The sequence below is a fragment of the Callithrix jacchus genome, chromosome 16 (genome assembly GCF_049354715.1).
Source record: "Callithrix jacchus isolate 240 chromosome 16, calJac240_pri, whole genome shotgun sequence".
In the NCBI taxonomy this organism is placed as follows: Eukaryota; Metazoa; Chordata; class Mammalia; order Primates; family Cebidae; genus Callithrix; species Callithrix jacchus.
Window position 1 is genome coordinate 71,054,531 of NC_133517.1, and position 26,855 is coordinate 71,081,385.

At 36.4% G+C, this 26,855-nt stretch overlaps 1 long non-coding RNA gene across 4 annotated transcripts in view; it reads left to right on the forward strand.

Annotated features, from left to right (window-relative positions):
- LOC128929918 (uncharacterized) overlaps positions 1-26,855 on the forward strand; it is a 146,861-nt gene that overhangs the window by 44,701 nt on the left and 75,305 nt on the right. For all 4 annotated transcript variants that reach the window (XR_013527800.1, XR_013527803.1, XR_013527802.1 and 1 more), the window contains one exon: positions 1,980-2,084. This is a non-coding gene — a long non-coding RNA (uncharacterized LOC128929918). The remainder of the gene's footprint in view (positions 1-1,979; positions 2,085-26,855) is intronic.

Sequence of the window (26,855 nt, forward strand, 5' to 3'; positions counted from 1 at the left end):
TTTCTCTTTTCTTTTCTTCTTTCTTTCTTTCAATAGAGATGGGGTCTTGCTATCTTGCCCAGGCTGGTCTTGAACTTCTGGTCTCAAATGATTCTCCTCCTCCTTGGCCTCCCAAAGTGCTACAATTATAGGTATGAACTACCATACCCAGTCAGCTTGTTTCTTAAGGGTCTTAAAGAAAATATCTTTTATTTATTTCATTTCTGATCTCTAGATCCTCTTCTAAATGGGACACCTAGTTAGGTAAGACTCACCTCCATAATCTTCCTTGAATGTGGACTGATTAGGCACCTTAATTACATCGGCAAAATCCCTTCACCTTTGACAGATAGTGATATCTCATCACCTTTGCCACAAACTATTGGTTAGGAACAAGGCATAGGGTTATCCCACACTCGGAGGGAGGAGATGACACAAGGATATGCATCATTGGTGATCATATTAGAATTCTGCCTACTACACAAAAGAATGGACCAGTTTGTCACAGTGATTTGACATCATTACATGGAAGTCTGAGAATGTCAGTACTTGCATACAAAGCATTTCCCTTGAGTTTTGAATAAAGTCTGGCTATGTTATTTTGCTATGTTTTGATTACTTATGTCCACCACAATTTCCATAATGTCTTCAGCTACTTTAAATTAAGATAATTAGCCTCTATATTTACAAGGTAACTATTCTTTGGGAAAATATCACTAAGATATTCCAAGATATCACTAAGATCTAGCTGGTCAAGTTGCTTGTCAAAGGATGGTTCTACTTCTTGAGCTGGTTTCTGAAAGTTTTTTTCTATTGATGACTATTTTGTTAACTATCTGAAACAAGATTTATCCCTTCTTGAGGTATAAATTTCTCAGCTTTGCTTTGCAAGCCTTGGAGATCAATGCTGCTTTATTTAAGAGCTCCTCAATCAATTCCTTTTCTTGAGAAGAAAAGAGAAAATGGTAGAAATATGGTTGTCAAGGAGGGCAGGTTGTGGTGGACATTTGATGCACCACACAGACCCCCTCCAGGGATGAAGAACATATTGCCTCAACTGCTGGCAGTGCCACTAGTGGATGGCCCTTGTCTCCCACCCTTTTTGAGGATTCTGTTTGTTAAGAAAATCGCCTCACTTCTTTTTTTTTTGAGACAGAATTTCACTGTTGTTACCCAGGCTGGAGTGCAATGGCACGATCTTGGCTCACCACAACCTCCACTTCCTGGGTTCAGGCAATTCTCCTGCCTCAGCCTCCTGAGTAGCTGGGATTACAGGCACGCGCCACCGTGCCCAGCCAATTTTTTGTATTTTTAGTAGAGACGGGGTTTCACCATGTTGACCAGGATGGTCTCAATCTCTTGACCTCGTGATCCACCCGCCTCGGCCTCCCAAAGTGCTAGGATTACAGGCATGAGCCACTGCGCCTGGCCAAAAATTGCTTCACTTCTATGGTTTGGCTGTGACCTCACCCAAATCTCATTTTGAATTATAGCTCCTATAATCTCTACATGTCATGGGACAGAGCCAGTGGGAGGTGATTGAATCTTGGGGGTGAGTTTTTCCTGTGCTGCTCTTGTGATAGTGAATAAATCTCACAAGATCTGATGGTTTTGTAAAGGGCAGTTTTCCTGTACATGCTCTCTTGCCTGCCACCATGTAAGATGTGCCTTTGTTCCTTCTTCACTTTCCACCATGATTATGAAGACTCCTCAGCCATGTGGAACTATGAGTCCATTAAACTTCTTTTTCTTTATAAATTACCTAGTCTTGGGTATTTCTTCATAGCAGTGTGAAAATGGACTAATACACTCAGCCAATTGCATGTCTTGTTCCAAGAACAGCCCACATCCAGTGACTGATAAAGGCAGGAGTATAAAGGTATGTGGGGTCATCTCAGCTCCAGAGCTACTTATGGAGTGATCTAATCCAATCACTGGGGCTACATACAAATTCAACATCTCCCTTTCTCTAATCTTGCTTCCTTTTCTCCTTTTTGCAGTTGTTAATTCCAAGAGTACCTCCCAATAAATGCCCACATGCTAATAGCTGATTCCAACTACTTTCCAGTGAATCTAACCTACAACTGCAGAGAGATTTGGGCAGGGTAAGTATCTGGACCCTATCCTTTGCCTAGCCACTCCATACTATGCACTGTTCTAGAAGGATGCAGTGCTACATTTCCTTGACTTTATACAGGCTGTTTCCTCTGTCCCAATTTCTTCATTTTGTGACTGAACTTCTCCTCATTTTCTGAGGCCTATATGAAATGTGAACTTTTATGTATATCCTTTTTTTATCTGCTGGGTGAAATTAGTTCCCCCCCTTCTACAATTTCATTGCCCTGTCTGCATACCTATGCTACGTGTAGAGTACCTATTACATTATATTCTGTTTATTTGTTTGTGTGTTACTTTTCCTTGCTTGATTGTACAATCCTTCGATACCTAGATTATGTAAGAAGGTTCAGTTAACAGGTATCATAAAGCTTCATAGAAATGACTGGTTTAATGAAGAGCCTTTTTTGGTGTAGTAAAATTTAAAGAGGTGAAAGGATGCATCATTTTACACTGTAGGAAAGATGTGTGCAAAGTTTAGCAGCAAGAGTGAGTATAGCATATATACAAGGGGGCAGTGAGGTGGTTAATCTAGCTGTAACAGAGGATTTAAATTATGGGAGATAAGAAAGGACTAGAAGGCTAAGATGAGCTTATGAAAATATTTTAATTTCATGTTAAGGTGTAGGTCAAGAATTTCAGACTCCTGCGCCTCAGGAGCCAAGCAGATAACATGAATAAAGATGTTTTGGTATAAAAATTTTCTTGACACTGGATATTAGATTTGAGTATCATTTTACTTTTTCATTGTCATTAGAAAAACAATGCATTTGTGATGATAAATGACAGCACATCCTTGGTGTTACAAAGCAGAATTGCTAAGATTTATTATAGTGGTCTTTTTTGATCCCATTGTACATTAAAAAAACTTGAAGTTTAGAGAGGTTTTACTGATTAGCTTATTGTTTTCTATTTTATATTGCATTGATTTCTGTTCTAATCCTTATTATTTCCTTTTTTTTTTTTTTTTTTTTTGCTTACTCTGGGTGTAATTGGCTCTTCTTTATCTGCTTTATTAAAGATGAAATTGAGGCCTATTATTTATGACTTGACATTTTGTCTAATATAGTCTTTTAGTTCTATAAGCTTCTACTCTTTTAGCTTCTTCTCGCAAGTGTGATAATGTTGTGTTTTCATTTTCGTTTTATTAAAAGTACTTTCAGAGGTTTTATTTAATTTCTTCTTTGACCTTTGGTAATTTAGAAGTGTGTTAGTCTGATTTAAAATATTTGGGACTTTTACAGATATCTTTCTGTTATTGATTTCTTATATATTTTCTATTGTTGTTAGAGATTATACCGTGGATAATTTGTATTTACAAAAATTTATTGAGACATTTTTATGGCCATAATATGCTCTATCTTGGTAGTTGTTTCATGTGTGCTTGAAAAAATAATGTATATTATGCTATTTTGGGGTAGATCTATAAATGTCTGTTATGTCAATTTGATTGGTATTGTGTTATTCATGTCTTCTACATTCTTACTAATTTTCTGTCCACTTTTTCTATGAGTTATTGAGAATGAGGTTTTAAAATCTCCAACTAAAATTTTGGATTGGCCTATTTCTCTTTGTAGTTTTATCAGTTTTTACTTTATGTATTTTGCAGCCTTATTATTAGGTTCATGAATGTTATCATAATTTCCTCTTAATGAATTGCCCCCTTTATGTTTAAAAATAATGCTCATTGTCTTGAGTAATACTTTTTGCGCTGAGTTCTACATTGTCTGATATTAATGTAGACACTCCAGGTTACTTTTGGTCAGTGTTATCACAGTACTTCTTCTCTCTTTTTATTTTTAACACATTTGGTTCTATATATTTAAGGTAGGTGTCTTATAGGTTGCATATAGTGAAGTCTTGCTGTTGAATCCAATTTGAGAACCGCTGCCTTTTAATTCTGCTGTTTATTGTGTTTCATATGATTATTGAAATCATTTATTTAAACTTGCAATGTTGCCATTTTTTTCTGTTTGTTTGATTATGGGGTTCACACTTTCTTTTTATGCTTCTTTTGGATGAATTTTGTATTTTTATTTTGTTTTATCTCTTTGTTGGTTTATTAGTTTTAACTCTTAGTTGTGTTCGTTCAATGATTGCTTTAGGGTTTAAGAGTACACATTTTGGACTTAGCACAATCTACTTTCAAGTGGTATTATATACTATATACTATAAAAAACCTTACAAGGGTATAGTTTTACTTCTTTGCTTCTGGAATTTGTGTTACTGTTGTCATACATTTTATATTTACATATGTGACAGTCTCACATTATATTGTGGTTATTATTGATTTAAGCAAATAGTTATCTTTTAAAGGTAATTAAATAATAAGAAAAGTAGTTTTATGTTTACTTATGTGTTTCTGGTGCTCTTTAGTTCTTTGTTGATTCAGGTTTCTATCTTGTACCATTTTCTTTTTGTTTGAAGTACAAGTATTCCTTTACTATGTTTTACAATACAGGTTTGCTGGATATAAACTTGAAGAAGTTTTTCCTTCATCTTTGTTATATGAAAATATTTTTGCTTGGAAAAGAATACTAGGTTTTTTTTTTCTTTCTTTCTTTCTTTCAGTAGTTCAAAGATTTTGTACCACTTTCTCCTGGCTTCCTCTACATCCTATGAGAAATTTACTATTATCATTATTTTTGTTCCATGGTATGAAATATGCTTCCTTTGTATGGCTGATTGTAAGCTTTTTCTTCCATTTGTTTAAACAACTTTGATTATGATGTGCCTTGATGTAATTTTCTCCACAATTCTTTTTCTTGGGGTATGTTGATATCCTTGGATCTATGGATTTAAAGGTTTCTTCACATTTTGAAAATTTTCAGCCACTGTGTCATAAAATACTTTTATGCCCCCCTTTCAGGACCAATTACACATATGTTGGGCTCCTTGAAGTTATCCTACAACTCAGTGATGATCTGTTCTCTTCTTCTTTTTTCTATCTTTTTTTTCCTCTTGTGTTATTTGTTTTATTTTATTTCTTTGTACACTTTAAAGCTTGTATATAATCTTTACAGATCTTTTCTTCTATATTATCTAGTCTAGTTTAAATCCAATTTAGTATGTGTTTCATCTCATACATTATACTTTTTATTTCTTGAAGTTTAATTTTTTTATTTTTATATCCTTTATTTTCCTCCTTAACATACTTAATCTTTAACTTCTTGTATGTTATCCTGCTATAATAGCTGTTTTAAAATCCTTGTCTGTTAATTCTATAATCTTTCCTAGTTTGAGTTCAGTTTTGACTAATTTTTACTAATTATTGGTAGTATTTCCCTACTGCTTTGCATGCCTGCAACTTTTTTATTGGATGCCAGGCTATTTAAATTTTACCTTGCATGCTGGATATTTTGGTGTCTCTATAAAAATTTTTGAGTTTTGTCTTGGACTATAGTTAAGCAACTTTGACATAGGTTGATCTTTTCAAAGTATGTTTGCTAGTACCAGAACATGTAGTTTCGGGCTTGTTTTCCGGCACTAAGGCAAAACTTGCCATGATTTATACATGATGCTGTATGAATTATATGGTTCTCTCCTCTAGCTAGTGGGTGTAGTCTACGTGTGCTTTGCAAATATTTCCTCTAATATTTGGGGGTATTTCTTTCACTAGACTTGGAGAGTCTTCTTACATTCTGCACTTATTTGTATTTAATTGAATATTTGAGAAGGACCCTCTTCAGATACCCTCAAACTCTTTTGCAGGTCTCTTATCTCTAACACTCTTTCATGTAAAATCCAGTTGTCTTCGCTTCTGTAGACTCTCATCTCTGCTTCCTCAACCCAAGAAGTTCACCAGTCTCTGCATGGGTTTGCACTCCATGTGCCACATCCTGGAAACCTTCTTCAAGTAGTAATATGAAGCATTAGTAGAGAACTTTTTTTTTTTTTCTGGTCTCAGAATCACTGCCCTTCTTTGCTTACAGTCCAATGATATGAGAATGATTGTTGCATATATTTTATTTGAGTTTTTAATTGTTTCAGGCAGCTGGGTAAATGCAGTCCTTGTTACTCCACATTGGCTGGAAGTGAAGTTTCTCCACTTGAACTTTTCAAAACTTAATTTTTAAACGGCAATTCCAGTTTGGAGGGCTGACTGGCTGGGTCCATCTCATTGACTTTAATTACCTTGCTTATTTCTTTGATCACTTTTTGTTGTTGTTCTGTCTCCTATTCTAGAGTGCGCACATTTTCTCTCTTACCCCAGCACTTGGAAGGCAATGGCAACTGTAACAATGTAACATCATCTCCTCCCCTTGCCTCTAACCCCAGGACTGGCACTGGCTCCCTAATTGTTGGTTATCTCTGGGTTTCCTCACCTTGGCAGTTATGGAAGGAAGTGCTAATTAGATGTTCCTTTAACTGCAAGGGTAACATGATTAACTGATCATCCCAGCTGCTTTACCACTCTATGGATTCATTTGGGGTTGGACAAGACCATGTTTCCTCCAGGCTGCTCCCAGGCAATGACTGCACTTGGCAGAGATTAAGTCCAGTTCACTCCTGCCTATTTCAGGACTCTGCTATTGATCAACTATTTCTTGGAAACTATCCATCCACCTGTTTGAGATGCCAGACTGTGCTGCAACCTGAGGCTCTTCCTACCCTGTCCTTCCTTCCATTGGTGTCAGATTTTACTTTCCGAAAGCTCCAGCTTCCTCCTCCTTCACCTTCCTGTTTTATACTTCATAAGTGCTTCCTCCAGTAAATCTTTTGCATATCTAATCCCACCTTGACGTCTGCTTCTTGGAGGACTCAGACTTCTATCTATACTGACCTCCTCCTCTTTGGCTTTGTAGTCATCTCAGCACATTCATAACTAGGCATGGCCTTTTTTTTCCCCTGACTAAACTCTGTTTAATACAAAGCCTATCTGTTCTATGAAGATACTTTGGGAGGAAGACATGGGCATTTCATCAGTTAGAGTTCTGCCCCTTATTTCTGCTTCAACCAGAGGAGGTCCACATTTCAATTTTGCTCTTGGGCTACAACAGCAAAGTTCTGAACACAACTGTGCCCTAGCCCTCACCTGCATTCATAATGCTCACCAGGCATCATCGCATCCCCTTGCTTGCAACCAGGGTCTGTCTTTCACTTGGCATATCCCTAATAAAATCGTTAAGCCACCAGTTGGAAGGATTAAGGATAATTTCCAGTGAATTTCTGCAAACAACAAGTATAGGCTCCAGACTTGAAGCTTGTCCTGCTTCCCCTCAAATGGTATATAAATGGTGGAGGGTTTATTTGGCATCATGGGGTCTGGAATTATTTATAAATAGCACATACTGAGTTTGAGACATGAATGATGGTGTCCCACTGGCAGAACAGGGGCAGGGGGTTGACTTGATTGTCTTTTTATTCCCCTTTCTCTCTGGAAATCCAATCGATTGAAGCTAATTTGCAAGCTGCCTGTTTTAGGCAGGTGCAAGCTCTCAGGCACTGCTGTTAATGTAGTTCTTTATTCTGCTCTGAACTCTTGCTTCCTTGAAAAATAAAAAGAGCTTTGCCAAGCAAAACAAGTTGTGTTTATAATAGGCAGCCTGTTTAAACATATGATCACAGTCCTAGATGCCTCCAACCTTAAATTCCAACACAGCATCTTCCAAATATGTCTGCGTTGAGAGGCTTGTACATTGTCTCAAGCCTCATGGAGTGGGGGAAGAACTGTATAAAATTGTTGGCTGTTTCCATAGAAAAGTAAACAAGTGTAGCTGTAGTGTCAGACTGACCTGGATTCAGTTCTTCTAGCCACATTTATTTATCAGTCATGTGACTCTGGGCAAGATCCCTGACTTCTCAGCAGTCCCCAGACTGAATATTAAGGTTAAGTGAATCTGTCCTGAAGGATCGACTGACATATGAATTTCACATTCCACTGTCCTCTGTGATATTTGTAAACTTACATACATTGTATTTACATATGTGTGTGTGCAATAGAAATAATATCTAATCTGCCACCTTGCCATAATTGTTCTAAGATTGAATTAGAAAAATCTTAATCTAAAATCTTAGAGAAGTTCAATTGTAAGACATTATGTTATAGACAATAAATGCCACCTTTTATTAATCAAAAAGATGATAGCAATAAGTGACGATTGAATTCTATTAAGATGGAACACTGGGATCAACAGTGTTCCTAAAAATGGACTTTTAAAGCAAAATTTCACCTAGTCACATAAATATTAAAAGAAATACATGTGTGGAGATGATGTGTGTGTCTACATTAAAAGATTTATGATATGTAGTTTATTTCCTCAGTAAGTTTTCACCCTTCCTAAAAAATTTCAGCAATTTTGAAATTTTTAGCACTGAAAAGTCATTCGTTTTTTTTTAAAGATCAAAAGGGAAAAATAATATCTATGCTGTGTCTATTATGTGGTAGCCGTTTCTTAACCATTAGGTAATTTAATCTTGCAAAGTATTTTATGATACCAGACTTCACATTATCACCAATTTACAGATAAGGAAATAAAGACAGAGTGTTTAAGTCATTTGCCCAAGGACACAGTCACAGCCAGTAAATGATGGATTCTGTACTTAAAGCCAGATGTATCTAACTTGAAAGCCCATGCTCATTTTTTAAAGCCCTCTCTTGAGGTTATGATGGCAATATCAGGAATTTTTAGTTAGAATAAAAACTTAAGCATTTGTTTAAACACTAACACTCATTTTTACAATCACACAGCACAGAGGCATTTCTGGAAGCCCTTACAACCCCCACTGTGGTCCAAAAGCTACTTCTTCCAACCTATGGATGATGATGTCACCTAGTGGACAGAGCGAGAAATTGGCAAAGCTAGCACTTTTTTCTCTTCCTCACCTTTCCTCCTTCCCTCAGGGAGTTTATGCTCTTTCCCTAGCTTGATTTCTACTGATAGTGTAGTTTGCTTTCAATAAGCACTTACTCACAGTTGAGAAATATGAAACTATTGTATTTAATAAATGAGAAAGGTATTTTTGAAATGGATTGACAGTAACACATGAAGATAAATCGTGTAGGAGGCCCTTGGGAAGGAGCCAGCCTACGGATGGCTTTGGAGGAAAAAAGAGGACTCTTGCCTGAGTCCCTATCAACTTCCTGAAGTCTAAAGGCAGGAGCTTGATGTTCAAAGAGTGGTTAACTGTGAAGGACAATGGTTATAAGAGAAGGATGAAAAATACAACTGTAAGCTGAACTTGTTAGACAAGTGATTCAGCTGTCAGATGAGATACAAGCAAAGAGTGTTTCTTTCTTATAATGAACTGTATTTATGATAATAGGTAAGCAAAAGAACATTTATTAGCTATTGATGGCAAGTTAGTCAATGGCACAAAATTGGCACTTAGAAGTGAAGATTATTGCTATTGTTATCACATGTGTCTAATCAGAATCTATGATGATTCATTTATTACTTTTGGAGTAGAAGAAAAGAATGTGGCACTTTATGACGAGCGGGATTTGCTTATGAGACACATGCAGATTTGCATCTGTCCCCTAAAGATGCACATGGTAGAGGGACTAGACAAGGTTCTTGAAACTCAAACTGTGGTTCATATACCTGCAGCATCAGTATCACCTGGGAGCCTTCAAAAAGCAGAATCTCAGGCCTGCCCATGACTTACTGAGTCAGAATCTTCAATTTAACAAGATCCCCCGGTGACTTTTATGCGCTCTAAACTATAAGAAAAACCGCTTTAGAAGGAATTATGCCTTCCTCTCTGTTGGTGGGTCTTCTTGAGGAATACCTGCATGGGGGAGAATCGCTGCCTCTAGAATACGATTTACTGTGTGTGTTATGAAAATAGTGTGTCTATTAGCAATGAAAGCCCGCTGGGAAAACTTTCCTACCAAATCACGGGTAGGGATTCTTCTAATTCTGAACTCTAGGAGGGGGCACAATGATCTAATCTGGATGATTACTCTATTAGCCTGGGAATCACAAAGCACACATCATCTTAACACCAGTCCTTTCCCTCAACTCATTCTTAAATTTCTCTTACATTCTGTTTTTCTTTCTCTGTTTCCTCTCTCTCTCTTCTTCACTCTTTCCTAGTGGTGTTCTATAGACAACTTACAAGATTCCTGTCACTTGCAAGTGACAATTGGGCACTTCTCTTTGTAATTCCATACTTAGCGATATCATGCTAGTAGTTTGAAATCAACCATGATGAGAATACTACTCTGTGGAAACTGGCAAACAATTCAAACTCAGACTTCCCCTCACTCCAGACAGCTCGCCAACATACTACTACCTCTTTTCACCTCTTTCTCAGGACCTTTTCACCTTCTCCTTCTTTCTGTTATTATTAGGTCTTTCTCATTCTCTCCCATTTTTTTCCCTCTCTTCCTGTTTTCTTCTAGAAAACCATCACCATCACTGCCACCACCACCATGAAAATACCTACAATAAAGTAAAGAGCAACCAACATTCTCTTGACTCAAACAACATTTAAAACCATAGAAATCAACCTAAGAAAAAAAGCATGCAAAAAAATTGTGATAGGGATAATGCCACCTAGTTAATAATTTTTTTTTTAATGGAGTCTTGCTCTGTTACCCAGGCTGGAGTGCATTGGCACCATCTTGGCTCACTATAACCTCTACCTCCTGGGTTCAAGCAATTCTCCTGCCTCAGCCTCCTGAGTAGCTGGGATTACAGGTGCATACCACCTGGCCTGGCTAATTTTTGTATTTTTAGTAGAGATGAAATTTCACCATGTTGGTCAGGCTGGTCTAGAACTCCTGACCTTGAGATCTGCCTGCCTCAGCCTCCCAAAGTGTTGGGATTACAGGCATGAGCCACTGCGGCCAGCCATTAATGAAAAATTTTTTAATGAAATTAGATACAGTTCAGTATCAGGCTTCACTAAGCAAGCACAAGTTAGAAGTACTCTGCTATTCAACAAATTTATCTTTCTGCTCTATTGACCCATTATGCCTAGTGTTCCATTATTGGAACACCAAGCATGTGGCAGTTTTTATATCCTACTGCTTAAGGTCATTGTCAAGTTCTGATTGCAAAAATTCAAAAAAATTGCAACCTTAGGCATAAGTGGGCTAAAGCCACCTTCCCCCTCAAATATCCATATTCAAAATAATGGAAAAGCAAAATTTCAATCAATTAGATTATTTCCTTTAAACCCTAAGTATTAGGATTTAACACTTTTCATGAAGACACCCAGAAATCTTTTGTTTTACTTCAAAATTTTTCGTATTTTTTTCCTACAGTGTAAACTTAATTCTGAATACTATATGTTGAATAGAGTAATGACATAAATGGAAGCCTATTTTATATATCATGTCCTGCTCACTTAATGACCCTAAGTATTAGTATGTGTCAGGACATTGTGTTAGGGCCTCTTACAGATCTGTGACCTTCTCCTTCTTTTTTTTCTTTTTTTTTTTGAGATAGAGTCTCGATCTGTTGCCCAGGCTGGAGAACAGTGACACGATCTCAACTCACTGCAACCTCCACCTCCCAGATTCAAGAGATTCTCCTACCTCAGCCTCCATGTAGCTGGGATTACAGGCACGTGCCACCATGCTTGGCTAATTTTTGTATTTTTGGTAGAGATGGGGTTTCACCATGTTGGCCAGGCTGGTCATGAACTCCTGACTTCAGGTGATCCTCCCACCTCGGCCTCCCAAAGTGCTGGGATTACAGGCATGACCCACCCCGCCTGGCCTTATGAACTTCTTTTCTACTCTGCCATTGCACATGTATATTCTCAAATATTTTGTATGCTACAGAGGCTTTGGTGCGCTGGGCTGTGAAACTGAACACATTGCATGATGCTGTCATGCAAGCCTGAAATTCTAATAAACCAATTTACAAATTAACTTCAAGACCAAAATTTATTTATGAGTTTGGGATTTTATGTTTATTCCTTTTCTTTGATATTCACATTGGTTTTACTTTTTCCTTTGGTGTTTGTTGGCTTCCAGTTTGTATTCTGATGTTTACAAATGTATTTCCTTGTAGTTATTGGTGTCCAGCTTCCCATACAGATAGCCTATCACAATGCATTAATTAAATGAGTGTGCAGCGGATTAGGAATGTGACTGTAATGATGAGAATTTTAATTGTTCATTCATTCAATCGTTCCATATTCATTCACTCTGTAAACATGTGGTGAACGTTGACTATGTGCCAGGTTTTAACCAAGTTGTGTGGATGCAAAAATGAATGAGACATGCCCTCCAGGAGCTTACTGTTTATGTTTAACAAGGGAGACAGGCACACATGCAATCATTATGCAACAGTGTGCGTCATGCTGGTGGAATTGATGAGGAGCTGGGAGAGCACAGAGGAAAGAAAGTTTAGTTTGACCTAGAGTAGTCAGGGAAGATGTTCACACAAGATTTTTGAATTAAGTGTTGATAAATGAGTAAAACATCTAAGTTATAAAGTGAAAACAGTTTGTATGGAATACAATATTAACATAAATAACAACAGTGATATAGGAAAGTGGATGATGTACTCAGTGAATATATATATATTCATTCAGAGGGATTGGCGACGTGTGTTTATTTGTATGTGCATTTGTGTGTGTGGATCAAGCTTGCCCAACCCATGGCCCACAGGCCACATGTGACCCAAGATGGCTTTAAATGCAGCCTGACCCAAATCCATAAACTTTCTGAAAATATGATGAGATTTTTTTGTGTTTCTATTTATTTATTTATTTATTTTTACCTTTTTTTTTTTTTTTTTTTTTTAGCTCATCAGCTATTGTTAGTGTTAGGGTAGTTTATGTGTGGTCCAAGACAATTCTTCCAATGTGGCCTAGGGAAGCAAAAATATTGAACACCCCTGTTAGATGAAGAATGTTGGGGAATGAGAAAATGCTGACAATTTTTTTTTTTTTTTTTCTGAGATGGAGTCTTGCTTTGTCACCCAGCCTCGAGTGCAGTGGCATGATCTTGGCTCACCGGGACCTCAACCTCCCAGGTTCAAGCAATTATTCTGCCTCAGCCTCCTGAGTGGATTACAGGTGCCTGCCACCACGCCCAGCTAATTTTTGTATTTTTAGTAGAGACAGGGTTTTACCATGTTGGTCAGGCAGGTCTTGAACTCCTGACCAAGGAAGGAAGCCCATCTTCCTTGGCCTCCCAAAGTGCTGGGATAACAGGCCTGAGCCCCTGTGCCCAGCCTAATATTGATAAATACTGAAGCTGTTTTGAAAGTTTGTTGCCTGCTTTACAGTATCTTGACCAAGTTGTTAAAAGTTTATTTTTGTTGTTTTTTAAGACTCATGCAAATAAACGTGTATCAAAGATTTTATTGAACTCATCATTTAATGAAGGGGATAATAAGATATAACGAGTTCAAAAGGCACATTCAAAGAACCACCTATATGAGCAGTAAATAATGCTGAAATGAACTAAAAATATAGGCAAAGCTGGCTTATGTCTGGGAATGGGGGAGTGGTGGGGTGAGTGGTAGGGTAGAGAAGCTGGATATGGTTATGTTGGAGAAGCGATTGTATTTCTCCCAGATAAAATACATTTTTATGTCTATGGACAAAAACCATTTGAATTACTATCAGTTATAAACAAACTATAGAGTTGTAAATGTCTCAAAGACAATGAAAGGCTCAGAGACTCCATAGCATCAAATAACCTAGAAAAATGTACTTTGTTAGACTATGTCTAGCTTTTCACGAAAGACACCTAGCAAGATTTTGCTTTCTTTCAAAGCTTTTCACATTTTTTTTTTTCCTGAACACTATATGTTTAATAGAGTGATGATACAATTGGAAGACTATGTTGTATATCATGTTCCACTCACTTAGGCTCTTAAAGAGAGAAAATCAGTCTTGTATCCTTAAAGCCTGGCATAGCGTTGCATTCATAGTAAACTCTCACTAAATGTTGATTGAATGCATGAAAATGGAGAAGGTTGATTTGGGGATGGGGGCAGATCCACATAGGAATGACATTGAAATTGGTGATTATGTTATGTTGCAAGTGGAAATATTTGAACACATAAAAATACATGAAGTCTGGGAGCAGTGGCTCACGCCTGTAATCCCAGCACTTTGGGAGGCCGAGGTGGGTGGATCATGAGGTCAAGAGATCAAGACCATCCAGGTCAGCATGGTGAAACCCCATCTCTACTAAAAATACAAAAAAAAAAAAAATAGCTGGGCATGGTGGCACGTGCCTATAATCTCAGCTACTCAGGAGGCTGATGCAGGAGAATTGCCTGAACCCAGGAGGCGGAGGTTGCGGTGAGCCGAGATCGCGCCATTGCACTCCAGCCTGGGTAACAAGAGTGAAACTTCGTCTCAAAAAAAAAAAAAAAAAAAGCAGTAATTGTTTAATAATAGTAACTATAAATATTCTATGAGGGTAATAGCATAAAATAAACTTTAGTAACAGAAAATGCATTCTAATCTACTATAAGGGACGAAGAACTACGTTTCAATTGGATATACACACAGGAATAGCCTGAAAAAGTAGTCGCAGCTTAGATTTGGCTGCTGTTAAATTCTGTTTCATGTTCATCAAACTGTCAAGCTTGTTTGACCTTGACTTTCCCTCTGGTGTTAGCTTTTGTGCTTGTTGCTTGTTGGTGTCTTGAGTAAAAATGATTGACAGGTGTGGCAAATCCTATTGTGGCAACTCTCTCTAAAGAGGATTGACGACCATGTAAGAACAGGCATTAACCTTAAATATGGCTTATTAACCCAGATGCCTTGAGGCCATATGTTGAGGTACCAGTGTGCCCTTGAGGCACAGTTCACTGGGCCCATGGCCATTAGCATTTTCAGGCGAGACCTGGGTCTACTAAGAAATAAAATAATGTATCTTTTATTTGAAAAGAAAATTGTCACTGAGTTTGAAAAGTAATGCTCAGTAACAAATAATGCTTTGATTCAGACAATATATTTAGAAAAAAATTTGAGAAACTGGCTAGTATCTTTTCTTGAATGAAAGCTTAGAAAAATGTATGTAACAAGAGTAAGAGTTAGAAGTTTTATGGTAATTTGGAATGGAGATTAAATAGTTGAGATTTACTATCTAAGCACCTCTTCTGGTTTTTAAAATTACTTAAACTCTGTTTTTCCATGCCAAGTATTTCGCTATCACAGTAAGAATTATCTAGCCTACTAGTATTTGGATGGAGCAATCAAATGCCCTTTTTACAAGGTACAAGGAGTCTTGAATGACTCTTAAGAAATTTAGATGCTTCTGAAATTCAATTTCCATATGCCATAGATTCTTTAATGAGGAATTTTTTTTTATGAATCAAGGTATAAATAAATGCTTACTTCTAAGCCACTTTTTTAAACAATAAAATATTCATAGGAAAGGTGGGGTTTAGGCTGCATCCCTAGATCAATAGACCCAACTCGTGATAAAATAAAATAAAACAAATTTTTTTGTTTTGTTTTGTTTTCCTTTGAAAGGAGAGAAGGAAAGAAAGAAAAAAAAGGAGTGAAGGAGAGGAAGAAAAAGAGGGAACGAGAACAGGAATATTGTTTTATTCTAAAAATGGGTATTAATAATGGCTGATCAATATTTTGTGTATTTAAAGTGGAGAATGTATATTTTGTGTATTTAAAGTGGAGAGCTCTATAAATATTTATTAAGTTTTTAAATAAATTTATTAAATTTATTAAGGAATATTTTGTTATAAGTTTTATATATCATATGCATGATAACATTATATCATTGGTATTAACAGTGATACGGGAATGGTTACTCAAAAAGCCAGTCTCTTGCTTCTTCTAGTTGAACATGATGAAAACAAAGAATAAAAGATATCTGAATCACCTGTCTGAAAGAAGGTAATAGAAATTCTGCATTTACACAAGACAGGCTTCCACATGGCTTTAGAGGAGCTAGAGTCTGCACAGTAGAGGATGTCAGACTTATAATGCTGGTCCCAAATGGTCCCAGGTGTCTGTTTTCTGGTGAAATTGTAGAAATGTGCATTTAAAGTAGGCATAGTATTTAATGTGATAGCTACAGTCAAGGCTAGGAGATTATTCAAATGAAGAACATAATATTCTGACCTCCAACAAATCTGCAGCAGAAATGCCAAAGGGAAAATAACAAAAATGAAGCAAACTCAACTATACACTTGAAATGTAGAATACTCTTCTCAGTAGTCACGATGGTGGCTTGCCTGCCATGACTGAAGAGGTCCTGAGTAATAATTTCTTTTCTCCAAATGAATGTTGGACAGTTCTGCATACTTATAAACACCGTTGTTTCACAGCTCTTAGAGGCAGCCCTATGTCTAGGCATGACTCCCAGATATAATTCTCTAAATTTGCTATGGATCCTATTACATGCTTGAATACAGAACATTTTCTGACAAAGACAGAAGCTTAAGTGTTGTTTGGACATGGTCAGGGTGGCAAGTTGGCATGACTTCTTCCTCCCAGTTAGCACTGGAAGAACTATAAAAGCAATACAGAAGCACGAACTAGAGACGATAATTGCCTGAAATAAATTTCTGGGACACTGAAGGCTTTCTGAGCACAGCAGCCTGGATGGAGGTGTCCGGACCTGAAGGTGGTGGTAAGGATGGAAGGAGAGCCTTTGCACTGTTAGGCCACATTGTCTCAGAGCAGTAGTTGCTCCCTCCTTCTTCAGGTATTGTCAGCAGCATCCCAGGCCACTGAACTTCATGGGGGGTGATGTAAGGGCAGAGCAAAGCCCTGTTGGGGTAAAACAATTGGTGAAAATAGATGGAAATAAAATAGACACCTTCGAACAATTTCTGGTTCACCTCATTTCCCTCCAAAATCCTAGGACTGAAGGATTGCAATTTTCGAGACTGCCTCATTCCAGCATATTTCTAAGAATTTACATGTGCATCCTCAAACGGGTGATTTAGAATGGCAGCAAATGGGAGGGATCAACTCTGAAGGACCTGGGCTCACCCTGGGCCCCTCCTCCTTCTTAAATTCACATAGGGGAATGTAGACGGGGACCTAGCTTTTGGGTCCTCCCCAGTGCACTCTACAAGATGGAGTAGAATACTAACGCCTCCAGGGAAACATGAGCTCACAGGCTAACATAATGAGAATAGCAATCAGTATAACCACAACAAATCACACACACACATATGGAAAAGCATACAACCAAAGAATCATTATTGGAATAGATGGCTCAAGAACTTAAAATAAGCAAAACAACTATAAAGAGGTTAGTATGAGAAAAATTTGAAAGGGTGACATACCCCCCAACCCCCAAATGGAAAGAAGCAGGAGACCAAAGAAAACTTTAAACAAGTCCAGCCTGATGAGAAGGTGAACTTATTAGACTTATGTACAGGACATTCCTGGGTGGCAGCAAGACAGCTCCAGAGATCCACCCCATCTCCCATCTCTTAGCTGTTTTTTAGTGAATTTTAAGTGATTTTTCTGGCTTTTTGCCTACTATATATATGCAATGAGTGTTTTTGCTGGCATGTTTGCAGCGTTGCCCTGGAATATTTGGATTCTCGGGGATACCCGCTCCTTGGCTAGGCACTTTAGGCTTGGCTCACTGCCCACCCTTCAGGGTTCAAGCAATAGACATATACTCTTGAGTAACCTGGTGAGGACCCATCAAACTACAGAGGTAAGGGATAATACAATGTTATAACTCAAGGAAATATTAGGTATGATATAAATTTGATATAAAGCATAATTCATGGAATAAACAGCTGAAGAATGAATTAATGAGTTGAAATTCAGATTGAAGAATTCCTTCAAGAAGCAATGGAAAGGAAGGAAATTATACAATGGTAAAAGGAACAATCAAACAAGAGAAGGTAAAGCCATCATAACAGATATATACTCTGTCATATAAAAAGCCCAAACTGACAGAATTGTAGAGAGAATAGGGAAGTCAATAACTAAAGGAGATACTGAAATATTCCTTTCAGTAGCTGATAAATCAAAAAATAAAACAGATGAACAAAACCTGAGATATCATAGATCTGAATACATTTGCATTGTATATATCTCTATGCATGGACACATATTTATAAATCAACATCTGTATCTTCTATATTTGTTTATATTTTTATAAACATTTTGTCCAGCAGAGCACTTATTTTTATTATTGAGAAAATACAGCTATATTTTAAAAACAGACTATATATTGGGCCAGAAAAGAGATCTCACTATTAATCTTCAAAAGACCAATTTTATACAGACTATATTTTCTATAGATAGTGCCATAAATTTAGTAATGTACCACAAAAATAGCTAAAGGGTCCTTAGATTTGGAATGTAAATAATTTATTAAATGAAGAATTGTCTGCGCAAAAAAGAAATTACAAAGAAAGTTGTGAAATGCCTAAAAGTGAAAGTTAATGGGACACTACATGTTGGTGTCTGTGGGGCAAACTACAGTGATATTTAGAAAAAACTGTTTTGCTTCAAATGCATCTATTGAGGCACATATAAGATATAAAACAAACAAACTAAACATTCAAATCAAGTAGGTAGAAAAAAGAAAACAGCAAAATTTTTAAAAAGAAGGAAATATAAAGAGAAGTCGAAAGAAAAGAATACAGTCACAAAACTAAATGCTGCTTCTTTTTGAAGATTGATAAGATAGATATTAGTGCTGATCAAGGAAAAATGAGATGCAGATAAATAAAACAGAACAAAAAGGGAAATATACAGATACAACAGATTTTAAAGTGATATACATTATTTTCAATAATTATATGCTTATACATGTGAAAGTCTAGGTGCAAAGAATAACTTTTTGGAAATGTGCAGATGCCAAAATTGATACAAGAAGGAAAAGGAAACGAATGAAAATTCAGCCATAAATTATTGATGGCAGTAGTCAAACTCCTCTTCTCCTCATAATTCTCAGTCCCAGAGAGTCTTTCCAAACATGGGCACAATAAATGCCTCTCTTGTTCCAGAGGTAGGAAAAGAATGAGAGCTGCCAGCTCACTTTATAAGGCTAGTGTCATGGGGTTTCCAAACAAAACAAAATTGTATGCTTATTTCTTCATAATATAAATGCGAAAATATGATATACGACATTCACTAATTGAAAGGAAAAGTATATTTTAAAATAATCCAACATGATCAAGTAAGGATTCAACATTTAAAACTTCTATCAGTATAATGAGCAGCAAAAAATATATTGAAGAAAAAGGAAATGTAATTGTTTTCTCAACAGATGCCAAAAAAATGCCAAAATGTTTAAAAAAAAAACTTTTTACATGATAAATGTTAGAAACAACAACAAAAACCCATAGCCAACAATGGAGAAATTGTAGATAAATTTCTTTTTTCTTTTCTTTTTTTTTTTTTTTTGAGATGGAGTTTCACTCTTGTTACCCAGACTGGAGTGCAATGGCCCAGTCTCAGCTCACTGCAACCTCCGCATCCTGGGTTCAGGCAATTCTCCTGCCTCAGCCTCCTGAGTAGCTGGGATTACAGGCACGCGCCACTGTGCCCAGCTAATTTTTTGTATTTTTAGTAGAGACGGGGTTTCAACATTTTGACCAGGATGATCTCGATCTCTTGACCTCGTGATCCACACACCTTGGATAAATTTCTTTAAATTTATTTGCAAGGTAGGATTACTACCATTCCACTATTCAATATATTATTGAAGGCCTTGTATAATAAATACTCAAACATAAGCAAAACAAATGAGATTTAAAATTTGGAAGAGAAGAACTAAAACCATTATTATCTAAAAATGATATGATTACTTACAGAAAATGTTAGCAACAGACGAACTATTGGACCAAACAGAGAGTATAAAGGGCTTAGCAAATCTGTTGGACCTGAGGTCAATTTATTTAGCTCTACCCTTTGCATCTGAGGCATATAAATATGTAAGTGAATGAATGAATAAATGAACTAATGTGTGTTTAGATATATGTATATATTACATACTATGTGTGTGTATATATATTATACTCTATAGCACATTTTTAGGGTGTATGCATATACATTATGTGTATTTGTGTGTGTGTGTATGTGTGTGTGTGTGTGTGTATATATATATATACTATATACACTATATATTGCACCTTCCCTCACTCTTGTGTTCTATCTCTTGCTACTGCCCGCGAAATAAAGGTAAACATTTCCCAATGTTCTCTCTTTTTTAATCTCTTTTTTTGGTGATCTGTCATACAGTCTAACCATCTCATCCATGGTGAAAGGTTTCAAAATCAGTAACTTTATTCTTGAATTCTCCCTTGAATTTCCAATTTTTTAAATTAATTTATTCACTAATACAAAAAGTATCAGGCTGGGCGCGGTGGCTCACGCCTATAATCCCAGCATTTTGGGAGGCCGAGGAGGGTGGATCACGAGGTCAAGAGATCGAGACCATCCTTCTCAACAAGGTGAAACCCAGTCTCTACTAAAAATACAAAAATTAGCTGGGCATGGTGGCGCGCACCTGTAGTCCCAGCTACTCGGGAGGCTGAGGCAGGAGAATTGCTTGAACCCGGAAGGCGAAGTTTGCGGGGAGCTGAGATCGCGCCATTGCACTCCAGCCTGGGTAACAAGAGTGAAACTCCGTCTCAAAAAAAAAAAAAAAAAAAGTATCTATTGAGCATCCACTGTGCCTGTCAGGGTTCCATGTACTGGGGCCACAGCAGTGAATAAAACGAATACCTCCACTGTCTTTGTGGAACTCGCATTCTAGTTAGTGGAAACAGACAAGAAAAACATGTAAGAAGGTGATAATGTCTGTGGAAGGGTGAGGGAGCTTAATATCAAAACAGAAGGAGGTTAAGGAGGGCTAGAGTGTTAAAGGACTGCAAGAACCATCACGGAAAGCTTCTCTAAAACAATGGGCCCAAATCTAAACAATGAAGCTATTGGAAAATTTTTAAAACTACCTCTGATTGCTGTGTTGTGACTACAGCAAAAGAAAGATGCAGTAAGACATATTAAAAGACCATTGTAATAATCCAGGTAAAAGATGATGATGTTTAAAACCATAGTTTAGCATGAAGCTGGTGAAAAGTGTGTTCAATTCAAAATATACTTTGGGCCAGGCACGGTGGCTCATGCCTGTAATCCTAGCACTTTGGGAGGTCAAGGCGGTTGGATCACTTGAGGCCAGGAGTTTGAGACCAGCCTGGCCAACATGGTGAAACCCTGTCTCTAGTAAAAATACAAAAATTAGTTCGGTATGAAAGTGCAGGCCTGTAATCCCATCTACTTGGGAGGCTGAGGCAGGAGAATTGCTTGAACCCAGGAGGCGGAGGTTGCAGTGAGCCAAGATGGCACCACTGCACTCCAGCCTAGGTGGCACAGTGAGACTTGGTCTCAAAAAAATTATATATATATATTCACACACACACACACATATATATATATATATCAAAGTATATATCTACACTTTTGAAATATATATATATTTGAATATATTTGAATATATATATATTTCAAAAGTGTAGATATATACTTTGAAGGTAAAGCCAGCAAGATTGGCTGGCGCATTGCCATACATACTGTGAGGGAAATAGAGTCATCAAGGTTAGCTCCCTAGTTTTTAGACCCAGCAACTGGAGGAATGACTCTCGGAACCAACATGACCGATATATTCAAAGCTATGCTTGTCAACTCCTTCAAATCACTTCTCATTCTTAATCTTATTTAATAACCAGATTATCCTATTTGTCTAAAACTTGCCATCTTTAGGTCTTTCTTAACATTTTTTACTCCTGACTTGTTTCCCTCTGAGTCGTCGTCTTCTTTTTCAGAGAATAACATTTTGTGAGTGTTATTTCTGATGCCATCTTTACATATTAAAGCCTCATCCATTCTCCAGGGTTTCGTTGACACTGCTGTCTTCTTTGATTGTGTCAGTTGGATTTCAGTTCTGTCTTCTTTTTTTGTCATAGAGTAGGAACAAAAATATTCTTTAGGGCATTTATTTTCCCCAATAGTACTTTGGTAATAGATGGATAGCTAGATGAATAATTTAGAAATCACTGTTGTGTTCAAGAAATGCACAGGCATATGAAACTCATCAAGCCCAGATTTCCAGTAGGGTAGATAGTGATTGACACCTGTATCCAACTGGTTGGTTGGTGGGTTTGAGAGTAGGAGTAGAGGAGAGTTAAATGTAAGATTGTGAAAGGAAGGAACTTCCTTTCTGGGCTCCAACAGTGACACTATTGTGTAATTGAGACACAATGGGCTTTAATGGCAGAAAAATCTGTGTTCAAATGTAGCTCTGCTACTTGTGTTTGTGACCATAAAAACATTCTGTCATCTCTCCATCTTTCATTATCTTATCTCTAAATTGAAGGTATTAATACCAATTTTTGGATGGTAGTGAGGACTAAATAAGAATATATATATAAATGTGTATTTCACGGTGCCAGAACCATAATATGCCCATACATGCTCAGTAGATTAAGTTCCACTCCTCTGTAAGTCATAGGTCAAGTCTTTTTCAGTAAATTAAGCTTTCAGAAAAATGAATAAAATCACTCATGCTTCTCTGGGAAACTTTAGTGCATGGTAACAATAATTTGTTTTGCTGATGGTCTGAAAGTTAGTGTCACTTCCTGAAACACCACAAAAAGTGATTTGGACCATAAAGAAAATTTGCTTCTTTGAGCTGCGCACTCCCTTCTGTCCTTCAATGAGATCATTGTGTTGTATTTTACGATTGAAACTAATCATCCCTGTGGAAATTGCATAGCTTGAGGATTTCTCTGTGAGATAAACTTAAGATATAAAATCTTTAAGAATTTTTTTGAGCAGTTTACATTGTCATTGCAGCTATAGAATTTAGCAAGAATAATTTCCAGTTATTTTGATATTTTAAGGGTGCAAGATCAGAAGTTACTTTAATCAAAAGCCTACATCCTCATTGACTATCTCTCGGTTACTGACTTCTGAGTGATAGAATGAAATATACAAGCAAGGTAATGGAGCCATAATGGATACTTTCTAGGTAATATGCATGAGTTGAACCATCCTGACACAGCAGGAACCTTTAAGACAATATCTTCTCCCACCGAGAGGACAGACCAAGAATGATCCTTTTTCTTTGCTTTCCTTTACAAAGTCTACCTTTCTCTTTGATAACACAGAGACTCACAGCATTTAATGATGGGTGAGTTATATTCATCATGTATTTAATTTTCGAATAGAAGAATGTAATGAAAATTATAAAATGATAACAGCATAATATCTTAAAATGTAATGTTATATTTTCCCATAGGAATTCAGAAGATAAATTCTCTACTTTATCACTTTTATCCGTTTTGAAATCTTGTTGGTATAAAATACAAGTAAAAAGTTAAGAGAATTTCATGAGGATTCTGTTGATGTATTTGTGACTTACCAAGCAGCTATTTTCTAACTTTAAAATGGTACAATTTTAGAAGTGTAATTTTAAAGATTACCTGTTCATATAACTTTGCCTTGTCTCCTTCCCCTATTTCTTAGCTTTATTGAGAGTAATTGTTACTTGCATATTTATATACTTCAGTACTTGCAAAGACCTCTGCAACTGTAGTATTTTGTCTGATCTTTTAGTCAAGGCAGATATTTTCTCAATTTTACAGATGAGAATTTCAGGCACAATGAAATTCAAAGAGTGGCTCAAGCTAATGGAAACAGGTCTTCTCCATCCAAAATCCTAAGATTTTACTGACTTTAACCCCTTACTTAGTAATGAATATCTTAGTAATGGACGCTTTGCTTATTAATGATATAGTAATACTAAGGCATTAAAATAGCATTAGATGCTCAAGATCACAGAGTTATTAAATTCTAAAGTTTAGAATAGAAAGTAGAGGGAGGAAGAAACTAAGGTGGTTGCATATCTATTATGTACCCATACATTCCCCTTAAATTCATCCTTTATAGTCCCCATGCTACCACCATATTGACTTAAATACTTTTGGGGGCATGGTAAGGCAAAAATACATGTATGCATTTAAAAGAATAAAGAAAAGCTCAATTATCTCAGAGAGGTTGGTATTGTATCATCATTATTTAATCTCAGATGATAAAATTAAGACAGAGTGAAGCCAAACCATTTTCCCAGGGTCAGCCATTTAGCAAAGAATGAAATCAAAGTTAATGCCATGTCATACTGACTCTAGCACCTGGGTTCTTGCCTTGGTAACTCTCAACATAAGGACAGGTGAACCAAAATTTAATCTTTCTGTCCAAGAGAATGTTTGGTGATAGAGTAAAAATGAGCTCTTTTTTATTACCATCTAAGTTTTTCTATTTTGAAGTCACATTTTTTATGTCTACAGTGTGGTAAAAAAAAAAAAAATTGTTGGCCCCAAATAATCCTACAATCTAAATAGTCTCTAAACCAAACAAACACTGTGCTTCAATCATACTGGAATTCTCAATGCACACATTTATGTAAATGCTCTTGTGCTTGATGACATAGAAATTCATTTTAAAGTGTTTCTTGAATTCATGAGTACATTTTCCATTATGTATTCTTTATCAATGATAAAACTAACACCCATAATATAAGCAATTTTTTCATATTAAAAAACATCTTTTGTTAGAAAATATTTGGACCACCTGGGATAGGGGAAGTCTGGCATAGAGGTCAAACAGAAGTTATTCTTGGATGTTGACAAGTATCTGATGGCTAACAACTCATTCATTAACTCTCTCTCTCTCTCTCTCTCTCTCTCTCTTATATCTGACTCTTTATATCTCACTATCATCCATCAATGTCTTTTTATACATAAGTATTTAATGTATATTATTTTCTTTAAACTGATTTTTATAAGCATTTTTGTTTGAAGAGCTTTTTTTAGCTTTTCTTCAACTTTTTTATGTTAAAAAATTTAAATCTATAAACATTTGAAATAATGGTTTAATAAATGTATGTGTACCTTTTACATAGATTCACCAATATTAATCTGTTTGATCAACTTGCTTTCTCTATGTGTATCTTATCTTTTTTCTGAGAAAATTGAAATATGAAGACATAATTATATGTCAACCCTAAATACTTCAGCATGTATTACCAAAGAATAATATGTTTTCCAATTACCTTCATAGCCATAGAACCAACATCAGAGCTAAGAAAATTAGCATTGATTCAACAATATCACCTACTATGTAACCCATGTATTAATTTTTCTGAATAACTTCTCAAATATCTTTTATAGCTTTGGTTAAATCTAGGGTCCAGCCAAGGATTATCCACCTTATATAGTCATTATGCCTCTTATTTTATTATTATCAAGGACATTCCTTTTACCTTTTTATGGTTTTTCATGGCACCCAATTTTTTCATAGAGACCAGGTTAGGTACAGAATATGCTGTATTCTAGTTTTGTCTAAGTTTCGGTTAAACATTGTTGACAAAAACATTTCATAATTGATATTGTGTATGTCTTATTGCATCTCATTTAAATTTTGTGCTTCAGTGAAACACTTTTCATTATCTAGAGGTCTCCCTCTGGGTTTTCTGACTCTGATTCTATGCTGTGTTACAACTCTGTAAGTTGTGGATAACTGAGGGCAGTGCAACCTAATTCTTGTTTATAGACTTGTAAATTCTTTCCTGTGCCTTAGAGTTTCGACTGACTCTCTTCTCTTTTTATCTCTGTTCCTTCAGTAGAAAAACCAGCTTTGCCCTCCTTTGTTCTATTTTCACTTCAATAATCACCTATAAATGTGCCTGTTCTTTGAATTCTCTTTTGAACCCGTTATAACACCTACTTGGTTCTGTCATTGGTTAATGATTTAACCAAAGTCTTTAAAATGTGTTTATTTTATATCTGTATGAGAGTCATAATTTCACCTCTTTTTGAAAATTATCTTCTCACACTCACATCAAGAGGCACATAATGATAAGTTTTGTTTCTTTGTGGTTTTCTCAGTATTGATTTTAATTCTGATCTCTTGGTAAATTTATTCCTTTCATTATAAAAAGATGTTTTCCCCTTATAATTATTAAGTAATCTATAGGATGACACTTGGAATTTTATGTGAATATCCTGTTCTTCAAAATCTTTCACCTGAAAATCATTGTTTATGATCATTTACTGAATCTGTTGTTATATTGGGAATGGAGGTACAATTTTGGGAAAATAATGTGTATTAGTCTGTTTTCATACTGCTGGTAAAGACATAACCAAGACTGGGCAATTTATAAATAAAAAGAGATTTAACAGACCCACAGTTCTACTTGGCCAGAGAAGCCTTGTAATCATGGTAGAAGGTGAAAGGCATAGCTTAACATGGCAGCAGACAAGAGAGAATTAAACCAAGTGTAAAGGAAAACCCCTTATAAAACCATCAGATCTCATGAGACCTATTCACTACCAGGAGAACAGTAGATAGAAACTGCCCAGATGCTTGAATTCTTTCCCACCAGGTCTCTCCCACAACACATGAGTTTTATGAGAACTACAATTTAAGATGAGATTTGGGTGGGGACACAGCCAAACCATAGCATTTCCACCTCTGGCCCCTCCCAAATCTCATGTCCTCACATTTCAAAACTAATCATGCCTTCCCAACAGTCTCCCAAAGTCTTAACTCATTATTGCCTTAACTCAAGACAATAAATCGAAAGTCCACAGTCTAAAGTCTCATCTGAGACAAGGCAAGTCCCTTCAGCCTATAAGCCTGTAAAATCAAAAGCAAGTTAGTTACTTCCTAGATACAATGGGGGCACATTCATTGGATAAATACACCTATTCCAAATGGGAGAAATAGGCCAAATTAAAGGTCTAAAGACCCCAGGAAAGCCCAAAATCCAGTGGGACAGTCAAATCTTAAAACTCCAAAATGATCTCCTTTGATTCCATGTCTCACATCCA